The sequence below is a fragment of the Primulina eburnea genome, chromosome 13 (assembly GCF_022965805.1).
Source record: "Primulina eburnea isolate SZY01 chromosome 13, ASM2296580v1, whole genome shotgun sequence".
Taxonomy (NCBI): Eukaryota; Viridiplantae; Streptophyta; class Magnoliopsida; order Lamiales; family Gesneriaceae; genus Primulina; species Primulina eburnea.
Genome location: NC_133113.1, coordinates 3,172,125 through 3,185,394, shown reverse-complemented (window position 1 = coordinate 3,185,394; position 13,270 = coordinate 3,172,125). Strand labels below are relative to the sequence as shown.

Genomic DNA, 13,270 nt, shown 5'->3' with positions numbered 1-13,270 from the left:
AGATCTTTGACCGAGTCACTGTTTGTGATAATCCTACTTCTTATGATGGGTTAGTGAACCGGTGTCGCCAGGCAGAGATCAGTCTCCAGCGGGGTAGGGCTATTCTTTCTTCTAGACCTCCGAGTACTTTGAGGCCTCGATCTCAGTCGTTCAAGAAATCTGGTTCGTCTTCTTCTGGATCTGGATCTCGATCTAGCGGTGTTTTCCGTTTTGGTAAGAAGAAGGAGTCTTGTGCGCATTGTGGGAAGAACCATCCATCGGAGCAATGCCGAGTAGCCGCAGGAGCTTGTTATCAGTGCGGAGAGATGGGGCATATTAAGAAGAATTGTCCTCAGTTGCGAGGTGGAGCAGGATCCGGTTCTGGATCTCAGACGACTGTTCAGCAGAGGAGGCAGGGTCAAGCAGTGGGTAGTTCGAATCTTCGACCTCGTGCCCAAGGTCAGGTTTTTGCGCTGAACCAGGATCAGGCTGCAGATGAGACGGAGAGAGTCATAGCAGGTACTTTTCGTTTATGCGGTATTCCTGCTTTTGTTCTTATAGATACCGGAGCATCTCATTCATTCATTTCTGCACGATTCGTTAAGCGTCATAAGTTACCGTATGTTTTTTTAGACGTCATTCTTTCTGTTTCTACCCCAATGGGTCATTCGGTGTTAGCTAAGCGTCTAGTGATGGGTTGTCCTTTAGATTTTGAGGGTAACGAGTTGACTGCGAATCTTATGATTCTGGAGATGGAAGATTTTGATTGTATTTTGGGTATAGACATTTTGACTACCTACCGAGCTACTGTGGATTGTTACCAGAAGCTTGTTCAGTTCCGTACGACTGAGAGCTCTAGTTGGTTTTTCTATGGTGAGGGAGCGCGACCTCCGATGCCAGTGGTATCTGCTCTGAAAGCATGTCGTGCTTTAGAGGCGGGCGGGGAAGGCTACCTCATCTATGCAATTGATACGTCCACAGGTAGTGTTGGTATAGAGGATATTCCAGTGGTTTGTGAATTTTCTGATGTTTTCCCAGATGAGATTCCTGGTTTTCCTCCGGTTAGAGAGGTGGAGTTTGGCATTGAGTTAATGCCAGGGACTGCACCGATTTCTCGTGCCCCCTATCGTCTTGCACCGTCAGAGATGAGGGAACTGAAGCAGCAATTGCAGGATCTTCTTGATAAAGGTTATATTCGCCCGAGTGTTTCACCTTGGGGAGCTCCAGTCTTGTTTGTCAAGAAGAAGGATGGATCGATGCGATTGTGTATTGACTATCGCCAGCTGAATCGTGTGACGATCAAAAACAAGTATCCATTACCTCGTATCGATGACTTGTTCGATCAGCTTCAGGGTACCTCTGTTTACTCCAAGATTGACTTGCGATCGGGTTATCATCAGATGAGAGTCAAAGATGATGATATTTCCAAGACTGCATTTCGTACTCGATATGGGCATTACGAGTTTCTAGTTATGCCATTCGGATTGACGAATGCGCCAGCGGTGTTCATGGATCTGATGAACCGAGTCTTTCGTGATTTTCTAGATCAGTTCGTTGTGGTTTTCATCGACGATATCTTGATTTATTCTCACAGTGTGGAGGAGCATGTCCAGCACTTGAGGATTGTGTTGCAGATTCTTCGCGAGAAGCAATTGTATGCTAAGCTAAGTAAGTGCGAGTTCTGGATTGATCGTGTAGTATTCCTTGGTCATGTGATTTCCAAGGAAGGAATTTCTGTGGATCCCAGCAAGATTGAGGCAGTGCTGAATTGGTCACGTCCTACGACGGTGGCTGAGATCCGTAGTTTTCTAGGTCTAGCAGGGTATTATCGTCGCTTCATCGTGAATTTCTCCCAGGTAGCTAGACCTTTGACGCAACTTACTCGGAAGGATGTTCCATTTGAATGGTCATCTGAGTGCGAAGATAGTTTCAGAGAGCTTCGTCGACTTCTGACTTCTGCACCTGTTCTGGCGTTACCGTCAGGATCTGATGGTTTCAGTGTTTACACCGATGCCTCTTTTCAAGGCTTAGGGTGTGTGTTGACGCAGAATGGTCATGTGATCGCTTACGCTTCCAGGCAGCTGAAATCTCACGAGGAGAAGTACCCTATTCATGATCTAGAGTTGGCAGCTATTGTGTTCGCACTGAAGATCTGGCGTCATTACTTGTACGGAGTTAAGTTTGAAATCTTTACTGATCATAAGAGTCTGAAGTATCTGTTCACTCAGGCTGAGTTGAACATGAGACAACGTCGTTGGATGGATCTACTGAAAGATTATGACTGCGAGATCAAGTACCATCCAGGCTCTGCGAATCTCACAGCCGATGCTCTTAGTCGTAAGGTGAGAGTCTCTGCACTTCAGACCAGTGCTATGATTAGTACTATTCAGGATTGTTGTTCATTGGGATTTAACTTCAAACATCGGAAAGGTATGGAGAGCATTCGGGTTGCTACCATTTTATCTGAGCCAGCTTTGTTCGCTCGGATTCGAGATGCTCAGATGTCTGATCTCAAGACTCAGAGATTAGCTCGGTTAGCGGGTGGAGATAGCGGTTTCCATTATCAGTCTAATGGTCTTCTGTGTTTGTCTAATCGAGTTGTAGTACTAGAAGATGATACTTTGAGGGAGGAGATCTTATCTCATGCTCATCAAAGCAAGCTGAGTATTCATCCAGGAAGTAATAAGATGTATAAAGACTTGAGGACACGATTTTGGTGGAAAGGGATGAAGCGCAGTGTTTATCAGTTTGTTTCCAAGTGTCTTGTTTGTCAGCAGGTTAAGGCAGAGCACCGTCGACCTGGAGGATTATTGTTGAATCTACCTATTCCTGAATGGAAGTGGGAGCATATCACGATGGATTTCATTACTCACTTGCCATTATCGTCGAGGAATAGTGATGCTATTTGGGTAGTGGTGGATCGACTCACCAAGTCTGCTCATTTTCTGCCTTACAACCGTGACTTCACTTTCGATCGTATGGCTCGACTGTACATTCAAGAGATTGTACGTTTGCATGGAGTGCCAGTCAGTATTGTCAGTGACAGAGATCCTCGTTTTACCTCACGGTTTTGGGGTAGTTTCCAGTCAGTTTTGGGTACTACACTGAGTCTGAGTACTGCTTATCATCCGGAGACTGACGGTCAGTCAGAGAGGACTATCCGTACGCTTGAGGATATGTTGCGAGCCTGTGTTATGGATTTCGGACCCGCTTAGCAGGATCATTTGCCTTTGATTGAGTTCGCGTACAACAACAGCTACCATCGTAGTATCGGTATGGCACTATTTGAGGCGTTGTATGGGCGACGTTGTCGTACTCCATTATTCTGGGACGAAGTTGGTGAACGACATGTTGAGGGACCGGAGTTAGTCCAGCAGGCTATTGATAAAGTTGCAGTAATCAAGAAGCGGATTAAGATTGCCCAGGATCGACAGGCTAGTTATGCGAACACCAAGCGGCGACCTCTTTATTTTCAGTCAGGTGAGAAAGTGTTTCTCCGAGTTTCGCCTTTTCGCAGGATTTTGAGATTTGGTCTCAAGGGTAAGCTGTCTCCGAGATTCATTGGTCCTTTTGAGATTCTAAAATGTGTGGGAGATTTAGCTTACAGGTTAGCATTACCTCCGTATCTGTCCGGTATTCATGATGTGTTCCACGTATCTTTGTTGAGACGATACGTAGCAGATGAGTCTCACATCTTGCATCCCTCTGAAGTTCAACTTAATACGGATTTGTCTTACGTGGAGCAACCAGTTCAGATTCTCGATCGCAAAGACAAGGTGTTGCGGAATAAGATCATTCCTCTTGTCTTAGTTCAGTGGCAGCGTAGAGGCACTGAAGAAGCCACTTGGGAGCTAGAGAGTCGTATGCGTTCGGAGCATCCAGAGCTCTTTTGAGTTGTACTATGGATATGTGTGTGTGTGTGTGTTTTCCGTTGTAATCCAAATATCAGTTGTGTATACCAACAATTGAGATGTAATAACAATGTTGTTATTTCAGTTTTGTTCATCCTATAAACTTGATTTCGAGGACGAAATCTTTTAAGGGGGGGAGAATGTAGTAACCCGATTCCTAATGTGAGTAATTATTGGTTTAATTATATTTTCGGTGGGATCGGAAGGACCGAACAAGTTCGGATCGTCCGATGAGTTCGGATCGTCCGATGGGTTCGGATCGTCCGAGCCAGGTGTCGGACCGTCCGAGACAGGTGGCTGGACACGTGGAAGGGTTCTGGACACGTGGTAAGGTTCGGATCGTCCGATTGGGGTTCGGATCGTCCGAGACAGGTGGCTGTACTCGTGGAAGTCATGCAAGGATCGGATCGTCCGATCAGGGTTCGGACCGTCCGAAGTGTGCTGGATCGGAGCGTCCGAAGTGGTTCGGATCGTCCGAACATTGGCTATAAATAGAGGCGCGAGGCTTCATTTGTGACTCGCCAATTCAGAGAGTTCCATAGCATTTCAGTCGTTTCTGTGAGATTCTAGTATTTTTTCCGAGATTCGGGCACTAGCGGGGAGCTGCTGGTCTTGTAGCGGAGCTGTGCTCTAGTTGGGAGCTAGCGGCATCAGCGGGCTAGCGACGGACGAAGGTTTGGAATTGTATCAGTATTTATCTCAGGATTATCTAGTTAAGTCTGGTAGATAAGTTTTAGTGATGGTTTTCACTTGATGAATAGGCTTGGATTAGACCTGTTGTCTGGTTGTTCCAGTGGATTAGGATTGCAGTGATAGAGGTACGGAAGTACTATCCGAGATATCCTGGTTGAGTATACATTCATATATGTGTTGCATGATTATCTGTTGCATTGTTATATGTCATATGATGCATGCTATTATGTCACGAGTTATGATGCATATTGCATTTCATGTTGAGCCGTATCTCCTTCGAGATAGCCTATACTGTTGAGCTGTATCTCTTTCGAGATAAGCTATATCTTGGGGCCGCTCAGCCCTGTCTTGTGGACGCATGGACACCGAGAGTACACAGTGGCCGACGGGTCGGGAGGGCTTCGGTGGTCCGGGACATTTTAGGTCCACGTCTGTCTTGTAGTGGATGCAGTGACCCAGAGGTTGGACCGCGCGGCACTATCCACTTGGCGCCTCTAGACTGAGCATTTTGAGATCCTTTGTGACTCCTGTTTCTTGACTACCCTGGTATCATGTCATAGCATGTGCATTTCATATAGGTTTGTATACTCATACTTTTGTACTGGGCGTTCTTATCGCTCACGTCCTCGGTTTTGTTTATCTTGGACACCCCATTCCTACGGGGCAGGTCTCAGGTTGGATGGCTCAGGACGAGCAGGAGGAGGACAGTGAGTAGCTGATTGGTTTAGTTTTCAGTACTAGTCTTTTCGATATGGTTGTACCGAATATATTAAGTTATTCTGATTTTCGATTGGGTTGTATAACTTCTGTCGTTGGCCATATTTCCGCTGTTATCTCTGATTATTGTTAATTAAGTTATTTGCATGCTTAGATCTTGATTAGTAGGTGATTCTGGAACGGGCCACTACAAAGCCCCACCTGACATAGCCGAGGGAAATGGAGAGATATCAGATTAGAGCATCTTAGTGAACAGTTTTTAGTAGTTTATTTCCATTGTCGCTACGTTTTTATCCAGTACATTTATTTCATTAGATTGGTCAAGTACTTTTATTTCATTCAGATTGGTCGTGTTCATTTATTTTCCTGCTTGAGAAATCAATAAAATATTTTATTTGTTCCATTGATTTCAATTTACTTCTACGCAATCTATTGCATAAATCCTACTCGTACAAATTCTTAGAACTTGCGATTATAGGAAATGGCCGGCAGACCCCCAAGACAGAACCGCAACCCGCGTTATGCTAATACCAACCGTGAAGGCGGACAGGAGAACGAGCAAGGGAATGGACCCCCGCTGGCAGTCAACTTAAGCCAAGCTGATTTTATGGCCATAGCCACTATTGTGGCGACAACACTGCAAGGATTGGGAAATCAGAACGCCAATCAGCCACCACCACCCCCACCACCAAATGGAATCAAGTTCCACTATGAATCACTCCGCAAGAATAGGTGTCCAACCTTCAGTGGAGCCGCTAACCCTGAAGTTAGCCAGAGTTGGCTGAAAAGTGTAGAGACTCAACATCGCCTATTGGAAGTTCCTGAGGCACTGAAAGTGGACGTGACTGTGCCGTTCCTGGAAGATAAAGCAGGAAAATGGTGGGAAGCAATCTCGCCAGCCATGACAGCTGCAGGACCAACGACTTGGCAGCGATTCTGAGAAGACTTTCTGAAACAGTATTATCCAGCCGAGGTCAGACTGCGGAAAATGAGTGAGTTTGAAAACCTCACTCAAACTCCGGATATGTCGGTTGTGGAATACACCTCCCTGTTCAATGCCCTTGGATCTTATGCTCCGGAAATCATGGCGGACGAAGTTTTGAATTTGCACCGCTTCAAGAAGGGATTGAAGAGCAGGATCCAATCAGCACTAGCAGTCTACCAACCCGCGAATTTTTCAGATCTTATGGGTGCAGCTATCCGAGCTGAAACTGACATCCAGCGCAGAGAGAAGGAATTGAAGAAAAAAAGGCCTATGAATAATCACTCCTCACGCAGCGATCAGACTTTCAAGAAGCCTAACCAGTCCGGTGAACCATCCAAAGGGCCTTCGCCTACCTCAAGCTACCAGGATATTAAGCCTTGCCCAACTTGTCACTTACGACACCTGGGGAAATGCCGAAGAAACATGGGAGTATGCTTCGGATGTGGGAAAGCGGGACACCGAATTTCCGAATGTCCTACTGCCGTCAACCAGGCAGCCGGGCCCAATAAGGGAACTGGACCAAATACAGTAGCTAACCCCAACAAGCCAAAGAAAGGCAAGCCTAACGCTAGGGTCTTTGCTATGACTCAAGAAGAGGCCGACGACGCCAATGAAGTCGTTTCAGGTACCATCCTAATTCAAAAAGTGCCTGATTATGCGTTATTTGATTGTGGTGCTACGCACTCTTTGGTATCTAAGAGATTTTCTAAGAAACTAAGACTTAAGCCGAATCACTAGCTGAACCTTTCGAATAACCACACCAAAAGAGAAGCCACGTGGGAGCTAGAAGAAAGGTTGAGAAACCAATGCCCGTACCCCTTCATAGACCAAGTCATCCCAAGTTTCGAGGACGAAACTTCCCATAAGGAGGGAGGGATGTAAAATCCAAGAATTTTAGGTTTTATCATTTAAGTTTATATCATGATTTATCTCATTTTAGGATGTGAGATTTGTAAGATTTTTTTTTGTCAAGATTGAGTGAATATTATTATCGTGTGTATTATTTGAAATTTCGCAGATAAATGTCTAAGATTTGAGTTGATATAGAGATACCGGGATAAAAATCAGGCAAAGGATGATAAAATCCCTATAATTCGAAATTAATCAGTATATATATATATATATCAAATTTCGAAAATTGCATGAGATAAAAGATTTAAATTTCGAACAATATCACAGATAGATCACGATTCGAGATAAATGATTTAAGTCAGATTTCATCGCGATATCACTCGATCCCGATAGCAGCCTACCCCTATAAATAGGAGGGCCCTGTATTCGAAAATCACACCTCACAACACACCCACATTTTCAAAAATAGTGCCTAGTCTCCTTAGGAATTTTCGAGCACAGCAAAGCGCTGCCGCGTCCAACCAGGGAAGTAGGAATTTCGAAGAACCCCAGTTTTTCAAGAATTTAAGGTAAGTTGGCTGTTTTAAATTTCGGTTTTATGCATTTGAAGATTTCGGTTTTTGGTTTTAAAAATTCGGTTGAACACCGTCTACGTTCTAAAATCTTGTTACGTTTATACGTTGACACTGTGAGGATTCCCTGAAAATGGGTGGAATTCCAACATATGGCCCTTAACAGTGGGATAGAACTGTTTTATGGCCTCGCCCCCTTAAAGGATTAAAACTTAGGGACTGATATCAGTAAACCATGAAAGGTGAAAAATCGCAGTGTTGTTATGTTATGGATATGATGTTACGATTATGAAAAGCATGCTATGTTATGATCCGAAATTGTTATAAAATGTTATGTTGTTTTCAATATCCCCCATTTACTGAGTATTTCTCAAAATACTCACCCCTTACACCCTTCCCCAGATAAATCCGAAGAACAGGTGGAAGAAGAAGAATCTGAACAATTTTGGAAATGGTGAATTTTGTCATTTAGTTTAGTTATGTTATTTTTTTGAATTTAGTACTTTCAACATTATGTTAGACGTTTCCGCAAATTTATTTTATTCAGTTGTAAAAGACATTGGTTTTTTTTTTTTGAGATTAAGATTAATAAACTGGTTTTCGGTTTATACTATGCTACGAGGCTGGTTGTTTTCAATCGTGTGATTGTTAAACGACGCCGGTGTCAATCCCGAGTTTCGGGACGTGACAGTTGTATTGTGAAATATTTAGCAAAAAATACTGATTTTAAAATAATATATTTAGATAAAGTATAATAATCATTTTTAAAAAATGGCTTTTACTATATTTAACTTTTGCACATGATAATTATAATAACAATATTAAATTTCTTTTATTTTCTCAATTATTTAGTTAATTTTAGTATGATATACTTCAACTATATTGTAAACTAATATTCTTCAATTACTACTAGTTAAAATTAGTATGTTTTAAAGTTGAATAATTATTATTTTCATATATTATTTAAAAATGTGGTTGAACCAATTAATATTATTAATATTTGCTTAATGTAAAGATAATAAAAAAATTAATGTTTTTTAATATTTATTATTTGTTAAATAATGTTATTTAATATTATTATCATATAAAATCATCCCACTACAGAAACAATATATACTAATATTCTTAAGTAAAGACATCTTAATCATTTAAAATAATTAGCTTATTTACGTATTAATAATTATTAATTATTTTTTAAATAAATTAATCATCTTTGTCACATTTATCAATTCATCATCAACATCTACATTTTATTATTTACAGTCAAAAAACAAAATAATGTTAATTAATATAAAATATGTAGTTACATTTTGTTGATAAAAAATATAATATTTGTTATATCCTGATTTTTTGTTTGTAAGATGGCTGAAAATACGGATAATGTGTTGTACTTGTGGTATAAACACATTTCAATTAATATCAACGTTGAAAACATGGATCTACTCATACCTCCACGCCGGTCTGACAAATGTCTTTGGAGATTACATAATGCTAGGATTCACCTCCGTGTCCGCCTATGTCTAGTACGCATGGGTTTCTATGGTGTCATTCAGTGTGGTCCTATTACAAATTATGATAATCACTTGCGTACAGCCATAGTTGAGAGATGATGTCGCGAGACACACACATTTCACCTTACAGTTGGCGAGGCAACAATCACCCTACAGGACGTTGCACTTATTTGAGGGTTGAATATTGATGGCATGCACATCACTGGTGTAGATATCGCATCCAACAAACATACATTACCACAGCGCTATGCAAAATGTTTGGGTTTTATGCCTGCATCTTTTCATATTAAAGGTGGACACCTTTATTTGACCGCTTTGCGAGACCACTACATAAATAATAAGATTAATGATCACAACACTGAAGAGGACGTGACACAATATTCTCGTTGTGTGGCATTAATGATCATTGGTGGTTATATGTTTCTGGACTAGGAAGGTGCTGATGTGAAACTTATATATTTGCAGTTTCTCGAGGACATATAAATGGTGAATACATTTAGCTGGGGTCCTGCTGTGTTAGCATATATTTACAGAGAGTTGTGTGACACATTAATGGGATTAAATGGCGATTTGTGTGGGCTTGTTAAGATACTGCAGATATGTTTGCACTTTTACGGTCATTATATTTATTCTACTTAATTTTTCTTATGACGTGACAATTTATGTTGTATGTTATTGCAGATTTGGGTATGGTCTATAATTACTCTTCTTTGCCCTGATACCGCAACAATTATCTATGTCAGCAGAGCAGGCTGGAGATGTGCTTCAGGCTCTACCATTCCCACCATATGGCGCACAGTACTAATAAAAAATAATTAACTTGTAATATTATTTTGTTATGTATTTTTAATGACTATATTGTGTACTTTTTAAAATTACAGATGGAGACGTGGATTCTCTTGGACATACACAGCCCATCGTTCGGTTCGTATCATGAGAAAAATGCTTGACAGGATGGTAGAAGGACAGATATTGAAATTATTTAGTTCTTTAAATTTTTGAATGCTTTTAAAATAAAATCTAAATATTATATTATCAACTTGATAATCTTTTTTATTATTATTTTATTTGCTATAGTTTCTATGGACCGTTTATGATATGGAGTCATCTAAGGTTGCTAGAATTCTTGATGGAAATAAATTCATCTATGTCAATCGGCATGTCCATTGATCAATTTTCACATAGTTGAGATGCATAGACCAAAGCGGTGTCTTCGACAATTTGGAATGCGCCAGGGTATCACGCCACCTACTACTAACTTCGATAATTTCCATAAATTGACGTGACAAGGGCGGAACAATTGTGATTGGGCGATGTATCACAAACATTTCGTAGATATGTGGAACAACAAATATAATTTTGTGATTGGTGGTGATTATGTCATACTTGGTACACCCGGCATCACAATGGATTATATTGGTTGGTATCATCGCATTTCACATATATTTCTCTCTCAAACAGTGTTACTTTCTAACGTCATTGGCTATTATCCTGTAGATGAAAACTACCGACAATTTATCGTAAGACATGTTCAATTTATCTAATATTTTTATTTTTTTTGTATTAAATATAGCTGACATAATATATGCACCTATGTCACAGACACGCCCAGATCATATGCAACCTCCACCTACGTGGACACAAAATGAGTGTGACCCCAGACCATCTGTAGTGCCCAAATTTAATACACGTATAACCCATGCATTCATTTAATTATTAAATCATTTAAATTAGTTTTAAATGAGTTTTGGCGATGCATGATTTATTTAAATGCATTATTTTTACATTATTTATGTTTATGTGATGCACGTTAAAATGTTGTTCGAGTTTCATGTTTCAGGCGATCATTCGAGGCGGGATTGAGGAAAAGACCCGGGGACGATTTTTGGCAATTTTAGAGATGGTATTTTATTTTAAGTTAAGTTTGGGGGTATTTTAATTAATTTAATGAGTTTTATCATTTTTTTAGCCTAAATATTTAATTAGTGATTTTAAAACTTGTAGACTTTCAAAATCTAATTTGGGTGTTATATTTTAATTAAGAGTTTTATTTAAAAGTTAAGTGTGAGTTAATGTTTTGATTAGTAGGCTATTATTTTAATTAAACAAAAAGTTAGACTCCTAGTATTCTAAAACACACGCCACACACACACAAACACACTTTTACACACACTAAAAATCGTTTAACACACACACACTTTCACAAAATCAGATTTTTTATTTTTGGAGAGAAGAAAACTAGGGTTCTTCAAAGAACATAGTAGCCGCCCCCTTCCCTGCAAATTCCAGCAAGGTTTTCGTGATTTTATTTCGAGAGAAACGGTGCCACGTTCGTCCCGGATCAACCTCGCTCCTATCTCCGCTTCGGTGTCGTCTTTCGGTAACGTTATCATCAAAAAGGCACGTATATTCTGTTCTTGCTGTGTCGATCAAGTCATATTAAGCGTTGAGTCGATTTTTATGCGTAAAAGTTATGTATGATGCTAGTAGTTTGAGCGGATCATGAGTCGGATCAATTTCGAAGGAAAATTTTTAAATATAAATCTCGTTTTTACTGTTAATGTCAAAACTGCGATTTTTCTGTTCATATTTTGGGAAAACTTTCAACGGCAAAAACGTAGAACTTTTCGATACCTTCGATTTGATATATGGTTCGAAATTTTTGGACAACTATTGAGTGAGTTATGGCGTTTTTCGTGGGACTGCTCAAACTGCGTTTCAGAAAAGTTGTGATATTGATAATTCTTGAAGTTTTATGTTGCAGGCTTCGTTGGAAATCGACGGGCGATCGTTGCTGCGTATAAGTATGTTAGTATTGAGGTTTGTTGTATTTTTCATGGTTTTGTTGGTCGTCGTTAGGCGTTTGAATCGGTTTAAAAGTCGTAGGAAATCGATTGATGTCAATTGCAATAATTTGGGTTGTATTGCGTAGGCATTTGTATAAGTTTTGGTGCATTATTATGGTGTCCTAAGAAGGGTCTTATGGTGTCAAACAATGTTCCATGGGGTTGCAATTGGGAGATAGGCATGTGCATAAGTTTTCTCGCAGGTTTCGAAGCAACGAGCAAACACGGACCCAAACACGGACCCAGGCACGGGGTCCGTGCTTTTGTTATTCTTTCAGTGTCAATTTTGCGAGTCAGCACGGATCCTCACACGGACCCTGGCACGGGGTCCGTTCCTTTGTTTTCTTCGCGGTGTCAATTTGCGCACGGACACGGACCCTCACACGGATGCAGGCACGGGGTCCGTGCCTTCCCTTTACTTAGAGTCACATAATTTGCGCACGGACACGGACCCGCACCCGGACCTTAGCACGGGGTCCGTGCCCATTCCTCCTTCTGAGTATCACAGCACCGCACCTAGACGGACCCGTACACGGACCCGGGGTAGGGGTCCGTGTACCCACGTTTTGGGAAAAATAATATTGTTGCTTTTAAGATTGATGTCCTGATTTAGTGCGAGGGTTATCGAGGTCATGTCATGGGAAATTATAGAATGTCCTAAGGTATGATGGAGCTTGAGAGTAAGCATGTGTTTTCTATGTCTAAGCAATGCAAGTTAAGTATGAAATTCACGTTAGTAAGTTGCAGCAACGGCCCCAGACGAAGTCCAACGAATCCCTCAACGCCAAGTAAGTATGTATGACGTGCAAGGAAAGTATTTTAAGTTTTTGAGGTATGCTAATTGTCTTGTGACCAAAGAAAGTTAAGGATTGGAAAGCGTTAAATTATGAACGGGGACCAATCCGCCCGTTAAATTATGAACGGGTTAGATCGTGGTTGTGAAGCGTTAAATTATGAACGTGGATCAACTGGCCTGTTAAATTATGAACAGGGATCTTATGTATGCGGCAGTGGATACGTCCCTGTCAGCCCAGTACTGTGGTGTGTCTGATCAGGCGTCTATTATGTATGGGTCACTTGCTTTGAAACATCCTCTATGAAAATGATCATGTTATGTATGTTTACGTATGCAGTATGTTATGAAAGTTTATGTTGATGGCACGTCTAGTTACGTATGTTCAAGTTTCAAGTTATGTATGTCCTA

General features: G+C 40.9%; 1 long non-coding RNA gene across 1 annotated transcript; it reads left to right on the top strand.

Annotated features, from left to right (window-relative positions):
• The first annotated feature begins 4,153 nt into the window (after positions 1-4,153).
• LOC140810866 (uncharacterized) lies at positions 4,154-5,388 on the top strand. Its single transcript, XR_012113331.1, has 3 exons — positions 4,154-4,564; positions 4,652-4,708; positions 5,251-5,388. It is a non-coding gene; the product is annotated as an uncharacterized lncRNA (long non-coding RNA).
• The last annotated feature ends 7,882 nt before the right edge of the window (positions 5,389-13,270 follow it).